The 11,115-nt window shown below is 43.9% G+C and overlaps 2 non-coding genes across 2 annotated transcripts; both read right to left on the bottom strand.

Moving 5' to 3' along the window:
* Window positions 1–459: 459 nt before the first annotated feature.
* trnas-uga (transfer RNA serine (anticodon UGA)) lies at window positions 460–541 on the bottom strand. Its single transcript has one exon. It is a non-coding gene; the product is annotated as a tRNA-Ser (tRNA).
* A 3,604-nt stretch (window positions 542–4,145) lies between these two features.
* trnas-uga (transfer RNA serine (anticodon UGA)) lies at window positions 4,146–4,227 on the bottom strand. Its single transcript has one exon. It is a non-coding gene; the product is annotated as a tRNA-Ser (tRNA).
* Window positions 4,228–11,115: the final 6,888 nt, after the last annotated feature.

Raw genomic sequence — 11,115 nt, 5'->3', positions numbered from 1 at the left:
CAGTATCTCTTCACAATCCTCTGGCTTGCATCATGTCCAGGGATGAGAAGTCCCATTTGGTGGAGAGAGTTCCTTGGCTGGTGAGTTTCACTTTGGAATAAAGATGGTTAAGTGGCAATTTCCTGCGGTCGTTTGTAATGATGGGAGAGGGAGCGGTGGGGAATGAGCACTCTGACGAGCAGGAGGAAGTGTTACCAATGACCAGAGTCAGAGAACAGAGGACAAGGGATGAAAGGAATCTAATGAAAAGCAGCACTTCTGCTCAGGGCGTTCAAAAACAACTGCAGACACCCGATGTGTCGAGCAGTTTATCTGGAAAGAGAAACAGAGATAATGTTTTAAATGTGGAGCATTTCTGATGAAGAACTCGAGTTTCTCAAGTCTAATCAAATTAACAGGCCTGGTTTGCAAAACAGGCTTTCTGAACTTTGAAATGTTCCAGCAGGTAAGCATTCATAACGTAGTCAGCAGGATTCGAACGTACGTGAGGAAACCCCAATGGATGTCAAATCCATCGCCTTAACCACTCGGCCATGACTACAGACAGCGCTGCTAATTGAGCACTGACCAAATCAGCTGTGATCTCATTGGCAGCTGCCGCTGACTTGAGTTAAATGTTTCTATCTCCATTCATACCTTTGCTGTCATTTGTAAGGTGCGAGACACCAATGTAAAAGAAGAAAAGATCAAAGTTAGGAAAAGATTTTGCAGCCAAATTGAGTCAAAATTATTTATTGAAAGGAAAATCACACTTGGCAATTTGCTAGATCTCTTTGCGAACATGACCAGCAGAGGTAATCAAGGGAGCTATTGATCTGAGTATTCTTGGACATGAAATAAACAAAGGTTAGTGACATATTCATTTCTTCACTGGCGGACAAAATGGTCTTTCCTGATGGTTACAATGAAAGAGATGGTTCCCAATAAAAGACAGAGATTAAGTCGCATGTAGATATACTTCAATGTGATACGTCTCATTTTCAGCCCCTAATTATCCCAGAGATGGAGGGGGTGGGTTACTTTTTTTCACTCTTCAACTGCACAGCATGGAGGTACAGACATGAAACCGCTAGAGATGGAGTTCTTGAATTGGGAACCAGCGACACTGAAGGAACTACGCAAAAGTGAGGACTGCAGATGCTGGAAGCCTGATTTTAGATCAGAAAATGCTGGAGGAGCAGGAAAGTCGACGATTCTGTTGGCAGTCTTTCTGCGTTCCGCAAACAATTTTCGTTTTTGACTCAGATTTCCAGCAACTGCAGCTATTTGTATTATGTTAACATTCATAATATTTTGGACAAAACCAATGACCTGCTAGCATCGGAAAATCGGCAGAAGTACTGGGACACCGACATGTTAGCTGAACAATACGACCATTCCATGAGCGGGAATACGATCCGGGCCACGGTGCTGAGAGTACCGAATCCTCACAAGTAAATAACAAGACAAGGCGATAGATACTATCGTATTTGGTGTAAATAAAACTCCCATTCTGAACATTTTCATTGAAGATTATTTTCAACTTGTCTTCGTAGATTTACAAAGTGGGAAAAGGCCATTCCGCCTGTGTGCATTGCGGTTAATCAGAAAGCCATCGATTCTAGTCGCAGTTTCCAACTTTGGCCCAAAGTCTCGTGTGTTCTAATGTTCCCAGGGCAAACGCCAATGACTTTATCCTGTTTTCTTAAATGGCACAACAATGGGGCAGATGTTTGACGCTTCCACAACGACTTGCAACTGTTTTGAGGAACTCATGCTCATTTTCCCCCACAAAGGGAGACACACAGAAAGATACCCCCAAACCGACAGAGGTCTCCGTTGTGGTGAGCTGGAATTTGAAATGGACAATATGACAAATGCAAGTTTTTAACGTCGAAGCGATGTCCCGCCAGGACTTCGCAAGGGAGCGTTAACATGTGGCACGATTAAAGTGAGACATTCCCCTCGAGGGAGCTTCGACTCGAACCGACAATCTTCTGATCTGAAGTCAGACGCGTCATCCATTACGCCACTGGCCCAAAAGACACGCTCTGTGCTGGCAGAATGACGATATGTAATGCCATGGACTTTCACGGAATCAGAATTAAAAAGGTGAACAAGCAACGAAGATAATCACCAATACTGCTTCACTTCGAAGTTGCCAACTTGTGAAGCAGTGCCTTTCACTGGCAAAGGAGAAACATTTGTCCACAGCTGCCTGCTTCAGGGTCGCCTCCTTCTCTGCTGGAAGTGTCCATCGTTTTATTCACAGTCACCACGCGATTTCATGATCTACTCCAGTGAAAACGTGTCATCGTGTCGTCTAAGCAAGACCCTGCTGAAACTCAGCGAGAGACATCTGGTCATTTCGAGCTCAGGATGTGGAATTAGACGAGCTGCGTGACACCTTTCATTGGCGCCGCCAATTCACTGCAAATTAGCGGCTCAAAACGAGCCGTTGTTAGCATCAGCTTGATTTGTACCTTCCTGCAGTGCATTTGCGAAACAACATCAGATAGATCCCATCCGGCCCAGCTGACTTATCTATTTTCACACTCTGCAGTATTTCTAATATCTCTTCCTTGTGAACCTCAATCTCTTCTCGTCTAGACGCAAGTATCTCTGTATCTTCCTCGCCAACATTTTAATTATTTATAGTGAACTCTGTCGAAAAATATTCATTTAGTGCTTCCTCTATCTCCACTGACTCCACACACGACTTCCCACTATTATCCTTGATTGTCCCAAATTTAACTCTCGTCATTCTTTTATTCCTGACATATCTATGGATGGCCTTAGCGTTAACCCTGATCCTATCTGCGAACAATTTCTCATGTCTCCTCCTGACTCTTCTCAGCTCTCTTTTTAGGTCTTTCCTGATATCGTTGGAACCCTCGAGCGCTCTAACTGAGTTTTCACGTTTTGTACTAACATAAGACTTCTTATTCTTCTTGACCAGGGATTCCACTTCCTGAGTAAACAGCGGCTCACGCGTTCAATATCTTCCTCCCTGCCTGACAGGTACATACTTATCTAGGACACACAGGAGCTTTTCCTTGAATAAGTTCCACATTTTTAATGTGCTCACCGCCTACAGTTTCCTACCCCACTCTGCACTTCCTAAATCTTACCTCATTGCATCGTGATTTCCCTTCAACCAGCTGAAACACTTGCTCCGTGGAGTACACCTATCCCTTTCCATCACGAAAATAAACCTGAGAGAATTGTGATCGCTGTCTCCACAGTGCTCACCTACTTCCAAATCTAAAACCTGGCCAGGCTCGTTACCAAGTACTAAATCGAAAGCGGCTTCTTCCCTTGAAGGCATGTCTACATACTGTGTCAGGAAGCCCTCCTGCACTTATCGAACAAAAACTGACCCATCTATATTACTCGTACTGTAGTGATCCCAGTCAATATTTGGATATTGTCTTCAATGTTCCAGAGTTTTTCATTGTCTCAGAGTCCAGATGAAGTTTGCATTCCTCACGTACGGGAGCAAGAATATTTTCAATGTCTCAGATCAGTTCCTGTCCCGAGAACATCAGAGTCAATGTCCCTTCCTCTACTCGGACTGACAATTTACACTTCTTCAATCTCCTATGATTCCATTTCCCAAATTGTTTCTCAAGATTTCCAAAGTTGGAGCCTAAATTATATGGTTTGCTTCCGAAACATTTTTCCAACTGTCAACTGACAATATTTTCACAGTATCTCTTCACAATCCTCTGGCTTGCACCATGTCCAGGGATGAGAAGTCCCATTTGGTGGAGAGAGTTCCTAGGCTGTTGAGTTTCACTTTGGAACAAAGATGGTTAAGTGGCAATTTCCTGCGGTTGTTTGTAATGATGGGAGAGGGAGCGGTGGGGAATGAGCACTCTGACGAGCAGGAGGAAGTGTTGCAAATGACCAGAGTCAGAGAACAGAGGACAAGGGATGAAAGGAATCTAATGAAAAGCAGCACTTCTGCTCAGGGCGTTCAATAACCACTGCAGAAACCCGATGTGTCGAGCAGTGTATCTGGAAAGAGAAACAGAGATAATGTTTTAAATGTGGAGCATTTCTAATGCAGAACTCGAGTCTCTCAAGTCTAATCAAATTACAGGCCTGGTTTGCAAAACCGGCTTTCTGAACTTTGAATTGTTCCAGCAGGAAAGCATTCATAGCGTAGTCAGCAGGATTTGAACCTACGTGAGGAAACCCCAATGGATGTCAAATCCATCGCTTTAACCACTCGGCCATGACTACAGACAGCGCTGCTCGCTGAGCACTGACCAAATCAGCTGTGATCTCATTGGAAGCTGCCGCTGACTTGAGTTAAATGTTTCTATCTCCATTCATACCTTTGCTGTCATTTGTAAGGTGCGAGACACAATGTAAAAGAAGAAAAGCACAAAGTTAGGAAAAGACATTTGCACCCAAATTGAGTCAAAATTATTCATTGAAAGGAAAATCACACTTGGCAATTTGCTAGATCTCTTTGCGAACATGACCAGCAGAGGTAATCAAGGGAGCTATTGATTTGAGTATTCTCGGACATGAAACAAACAAAGTTTAATGACATATTCATTTCTTTTTCTGGCGAAGCAACCGATCTTTCCAGATGCTCACAATGACAGAGATTTTTCACAATTAAAGACAGAGATTAAGTCGCTTGTAGATATACTTCAATGTGATACGATTCACTTTCAGCCCCTAATTACCCCAGAGATGGAGGGGGTGAGTTACTTTTCTTCACTCTTCAACTCCACAGCATGGAGGAACAGACATGAAACCGCTAGAGATGGAATTCTTGAATTGGGATCCAGCGACACTGAAGGAACTCGGCAAAAGTGAGGACTGCAGATGCTGGAAACCTGATTTTACACCAGAAAATGCTCGAAAAGCACAGCAGCATTCGAGGAGCAGGAAAGTCGATGTTTCTGTTGCCAGTCTTTCTGCGTTCTGCAAACAATTTTCGTTTCTGGCTCAGATTTCCAGCAACTGCAGCTATTTGTATTATGTTAACATTCATAATGTTTTGGACAAAACCAATGACCTGCTAGCATCGGAAAATCGGCAGAAGTACTGGGACACCGACATGTTAGCTGAACAATACAACCATTCCATGAGCGGGAATACGATCCAGGCCACGGTGCTGAGAGTACCGAATCTTCACAAGTAAATAACAAGACAAGGCGATAGATACTATCGTATTTAGTGTAAATAAAAACCCCTTTATGAACATTTTCGTTGCAGATTATTTTCAACTTGTCTTCGTAGATTTACAAAGTGGGAAAAGGCCATTCCGCCTGTTTGCATTGCGGCTAATCAGAGAGCCATCTATTCCAGTCGCAGTTTCCAACTTTGGCCCAAAGTCTCGTGTGTTCTAATGTTCCCAGGGCAAATGTCAATGACTTTATCCTGTTTTCTTAAATGGCACAACAATGGGGCAGATGTTTGACGCTTCCACAACGACTTGCAACTGTTTTGAGGAACTCATGCTCATTTTCCCCCACAAAGGGAGACACACAGAAAGATACCCCCAAAGCGACAGAGGTCTCCGTTGTGGTGAGCTGGAATTTGAAATGGACAACAGGACAAATGCAAGTTTTAAATGCAGAAGCACAGAAGCGATGTCGCGGCAGGACTCCGCACGGGAGCGTCAATGTGGGGCACGGTTAAAGTGAGACGTTCCCCTCGTGCCAGGTAGGACCCTAACCTACGATCTTCTGGTCAGAAGTCAGACGCGTTATCCATTACACCACTGGCCCAATAGAGACGCGCACCAACGGCAGAATGTCGATATGCAATGCCATGGACATTCACGGAATCAGAATTAAAAAGGTGAACAAGCAGCGAAGATGATTACCAATACTGCTTCACTTCGAAGTTTCCAACTTGTGAAGCAGTGCCTTTCACTGGCAAAGGAGAAACATTTGTCCACAGCTGCCTGCTTCAGGGTCGCCTCCTTCTCTGCTGGAAGTGTCCATCGTTTTATTCACAGTCACCACGCGATTTCAAGATCTACTCGAGTGAAAACGTGTCATGGTGTCGTCTAAGCAAGACCCTGTTGAAACTCAGCGAGAGACCTCTGGTCATTTCGAGCTCAGGATGTGGAATTAGACGAGCTGCGTGACATCTTTTACTGGCGCCGCCAATTCACTGCAAATTAGCGGCTCAAAACGAGCCGTTGTTAGCATCAGCTTGATTTGTACCTTCCTGCAGTGCATTTGCGAAACAACATCAGATAAATCCCATCCGGCCCAGCTGACTTGTCTATTTTCACACACTGCAGTATTTCTAATATCTCTTCCTTGTGAAGCTCAATCTCTTCTAGTCTAGACGCAAGTATCTCTGTATCTTCCTCGTCAACATTTTCATTATCTATAGCGAACTCTGTCGAAAAATATTTATTTAGTACTTCCTCTATCTCCACTGACTCCACACACGACTTCCCACTATTATCCTTGATTGTGTCAAATTTAACTCTCGTCATTCTTTTATTGCTGACATACCTATGGAAAGCCTTAGCGTTAACCCTGATCCTATCTGCGAACAATTTCTCATGTCTCCTCCTGGCTCTTCTCAGCTCTCTTTTTAGGTCTTTCCTGATATCGTTGGAACCCTGGAGCGCTCTAACTGAGTTTTCACGTTTTGTACTAACATAAGACTTCTTGTTCTTCTTGACCAGGGATTCCACTTCCTGAGTAAACAGCGGCTCACGCGTTCAATATCTTCCTCCCTGCCTGACAGGTACATACTTATCTAGGACACACAGGAGCTTTTCCTTGAATAAGTTCCACATTTTTAATGTGCTCACCGCCTACAGTTTCCTACCCCACTCTGCACTTCCTAAATCTTACCTCATTGCATCGTGATTTCCCTTCAACCAGCTGAAACACTTGCTCCGTGGAGTACACCTATCCCTTTCCATCACGAAAGTAAACCTGAGAGAATTGTGATCGCTGTCTCCACAGTGCTCACCTACTTCCAAATCTAAAACCTGGCCAGGCTCGTTACGCAGTACTAAATCGAAAGTGGCTTCATCCCTTGAAGGCATGTCTACATACTGTGTGAGGAACCCCTCCCTCCACACACTGGACAAAAACTGACCCATCTATATTACTCGTACTGTAGTGATCCCAGTCAATATTTGGATCTTGTCTTGAGTGTTCCAGAGTTTTTCATTGTCCCAGAGTCCAGATGAAGTTTGTATTCCTCACGTACGGGAGCGAGAATTCTTTCAATGTCTCAGATCAGTTCCTGTCCCGAGAACATCAGAGTCAATGTCCCTTCCTCTACTCGGACTGACAATTTACACTTCTTCAATCTCCTATGATTCCATTTCCCAAATTGTTTCTCAAGATTTCCAAAGCTGGAGCCTAAATTATATGGTTTGCTTCCGAAACATTTTTCCAACTGTCAACTGACAATATTTTCACAGTATCTCTTCACAATCCTCTGGCTTGCACCATGTCCAGGGATGAGAAGTCCCATTTGGTGGAGACATTCCCGAGGCTGGTGAGTTTCACTTTGGAACAAAGATGGTTAAGTGGCAATTTCCTGCGGTTGTTTGTAATGATGGGAGAGGGAGCGGTGGGGAATGAGCACTCTGACGAGCAAGAGGAAGTGTTGCCAATGACCAGAGTCAGAGAACAGAGGACAAGGATTACAGGAATCTAATGAAAAGCAGCACTTCTGCTCAGGGCGTTCAATAACAACGGCAGAAACCCGATGTGTCGGGCAGTGTATCTGGAAAGAGAAACAGAGATAATGTTTTAAATGTGGAGCATTTCTGATGAAGAACTCGAGTTTCTCAAGTCTAATCATATTACAGGCCTGGTTTGCAAAACCAGCCTTCTGAACTTGAATGGTTCCAGCAAGAAAGCACTCATAACGGAGTGCAGCAGGATTCGCGCCTACGTGGGGAAACCCCAATGGATTTTTAATTCATCCCCTTAACCACTCGGCCATGACTACAGACGGCACGACGTTGTTGAGCATTGACCAAATCAGCCATGATCTCATTGAAGTCTGCCGCTGACTTGATGAGTGAAATGCTTCCATCTCCATTCATACCTTTGCTGTCATTTGTAAGGTGCGAGACACCAATGTAAAAGAAGAAAAGCACAAAGTTAGGAAAAGACATTTGCAGCCAAATTGAGTCAAAATTATTCATTGAAAGGTAAATCACACTTGGCAATTTGCTAGATCTCTTTGCGAACATGACCAGCAGAGGTAATCAAGGGAGCTATTGATCTGAGTATTCTTGGACATGAAACAAACAAAGTTTAATGACTTATTCATTTTTTTTTAGTGGCGAAGGAACCGATCTTTCCAGATGCTCACAATGACAGAGATTTTTCCCAATTAAAGAAAGCAAACAAGCCCCATCTCACGCTGACACCATCGTGAGCGCTGCTGTTTCACAATGTCACAGTGTCAGGGTCCAATCCCGCCTCAAGCAACTGAATGTGTGGAGTATGCACATTCTCCCCGTGGTTGCGCGCGCTTGCTCTGCTTTTCTCCCACAGTCCAAAAATGTACCGGTTAGTTGAAATGGCCGTGCTAAATTGACGGGGTTAAAGGAGAGGAATGCATTTGGGCTCGGGTCGGTCGGTGTGGAGTTGCTGGGCCGAAGGGCCTGTTTGCACATTGTAAGTATTCTAATCTACAGTAATCAATGACCAAGGTACGGCGCACGTTGTTCGATGGGGCCCCTATAACTTTTCGATTGTTTTTCTTCAAAGTTTCTTTCCAATTCAAACGGGAGAGGAAGAAGGGAAATGAATGTCTCCCATAATTCTTGCCTTCTTTTATCATTCACAGGTGGTATTTTTTCCTGTACTTTTTTTTACACTGTGGTTACTGTTAGTGTTCTTGTAAGCCACAGCGGCTGGTTTCCTCTTTCCTCAATGGTCCTCATCTCTACCCAAACACACTTTCCATCCTTATCTCCTGAATCAAAGTAATCTCTAACCATTGCATAATTGCCACGGAAACTGGGCTTTTCACACGCCTGTGTATGTCATTTCCCAATATTAATTGATCGTTTATTGTGTTGCAATTGCGCACGAGAAGAGGAAAATAAAATACAGGCCGGTGGTCCTAGGTTTCAAACACACGTAATTGCAGCTAACACGCAGATTACTGCACACAATGCGATCAGGGAAGCATGCACCAACCCGTCAGGAAGCACACAATAAGTACAATGATGGATGTCATGTCAGGAACAGGACTAGAAACACAACAGAAATACATCTCGTGGGTACTATTTTGGACATATTTCTCAATGAGCTATCGTGTTTTACATATGTTCCATCGGGAGTTACCTCACACAAGGAAGTAAGCAGTGCCGCAGACGGTGATGTAATCCGAGTTCAAAGTCCCGGAGTCAGAGATACTCAGTGCCCTGTGTGTACCTACAAGGAACAGCTGTGCATGGGGTTTACAGGGTAACTGAATTGCATGAATGCAGCTCGATGGTCGTCTGTCTGCTTCTCCGGTGTAGTTTTCTGTCCAGTCCCTGCGTGTAATCTTGTCAACTACGTATGTCCGGCACAAGATGGGCATTGGTCACTTGTATCTGAGAGAGGCTGTTGGTTTATGTATTGGCATAATTCCGAGTGTAAGGAGGAATCTGGCTGTCCGTTCCCAGAAACTTACTTGAATAAATGGAAGCGTGCTTTTTAACTTGCCGCGTGGCATGTACTCGTTGCAAAGTTCGTGCACTGCGAATCACGTTGCGGGACTATCCAATTTTGGCAAAGAATTTGTGTGGCAGTCACGAGTTGCCACGACCAGCTATCCCTAGTAGCAATACGGACAAATGGCAAGAACTACAAATTCGATTAGAGCAGCACAAGTTTAATCTGACAGGGCAAACAGAAGGCAGCCAGAAGATTTCTGGGTGTACGACAATCGCCCAAGGTACCTTTTCATATGAAAGTCTGAGCATCAGTAGAATCTGGGACCCAAGTAGTCTATGTTGGTTATTCATATTCCAGACAACTTGCGTTGTTCCCCGTTTACTCTGAAAGTGAATAGACATATTTATTTCACCGTTATTTCGAAAGAAGATCCTGCATTGAATCTGTTCGCCGTTTTTTTGATGTTGTGGCGAAAAGGTGGGCAATCGCGATGTGAAACGTTGCTATAATTTCATTTCCTTCATTCCTGTCTTGGTGAGGGAGAAAGGTGATTTGTTCTCTCGATCAGAATGGGGCACCGGCGCATTGATGGCCTAATTTAGTCACGGATATACTTGGAAATGTTCACTTTTAATGGTTCGTTGTTGTGTTTTGTTTTATGATACTTGAGCACTTTCTGGGGCTTGGCAATACACTAAATCTCCAGTAGGTTTGGAATTGCCTCGCTGTTATTTGTGCGAGCAGTTCATGTCAGAGACGACTCACAGTGCCTCACAGACAGCACTTAAGCTTCGGTGTGTCTGATCATGGTTCTGCCTTTTCAGTTTTGATTCTGGTCCACGATAAGAGCTGTCAGTTTTTGGATTCGCTGGAGAGCAAATTTGGTAATGCGATATGTGAGGTATTTTTCTTCAGCCAAAATCTTTGATGGCAAACTTGGGAAAGTGTCAAGAAGAATGGTCATTGGCACCAAATATTCGGAAAACCTTCATCTCTGGATCGGTTGGGCTCATCCACCCTCCAAACAAAATAGCCAAACTCGCTGGCTGAGTAACAAACAACATGCGGGTTTTTTTGCAAATGGTGTATTCAAACCTTTGCCAGTGGTTGGAGCATCTCAGACTTGTCGAGCATGGAAACAAATCCCGCTATCCAACTTGCCCTTACTGAATAGATAACCGAAATTAATCCATACATTTCTGCTAATATTTGTGCCTTATCTCTCCGAGGTCTTCCTGTCTATGCATCAATTCAGATGCCTTTGAAATGTTGTGAGTGCACCAGACTGCCACTAAATGTGACAATTCATTCCACACACACAAAACTTCTGTGTGAAAAAAATGTGTCCCTCACATCCCTTTAAAATTTTTCCTCTCTCACATTAAACGTTTGCTATGTAGATTTGAACTCGTGTGTCTTGTGAAGAAGTGCTCCCTGACTATTTACTCTGTCTGTATTCCTCATGATTTTATAAGCTTCTGTGAGGCCATATCTAAGCACTGAA

The sequence above is a fragment of the Chiloscyllium punctatum genome, chromosome 31, assembly GCF_047496795.1.
Source record: "Chiloscyllium punctatum isolate Juve2018m chromosome 31, sChiPun1.3, whole genome shotgun sequence".
Taxonomy (NCBI): domain Eukaryota; kingdom Metazoa; phylum Chordata; class Chondrichthyes; order Orectolobiformes; family Hemiscylliidae; genus Chiloscyllium; species Chiloscyllium punctatum.
Note: the sequence above shows the minus strand (reverse complement) of the source record. Positions and strands in the feature narration are given on the sequence as shown.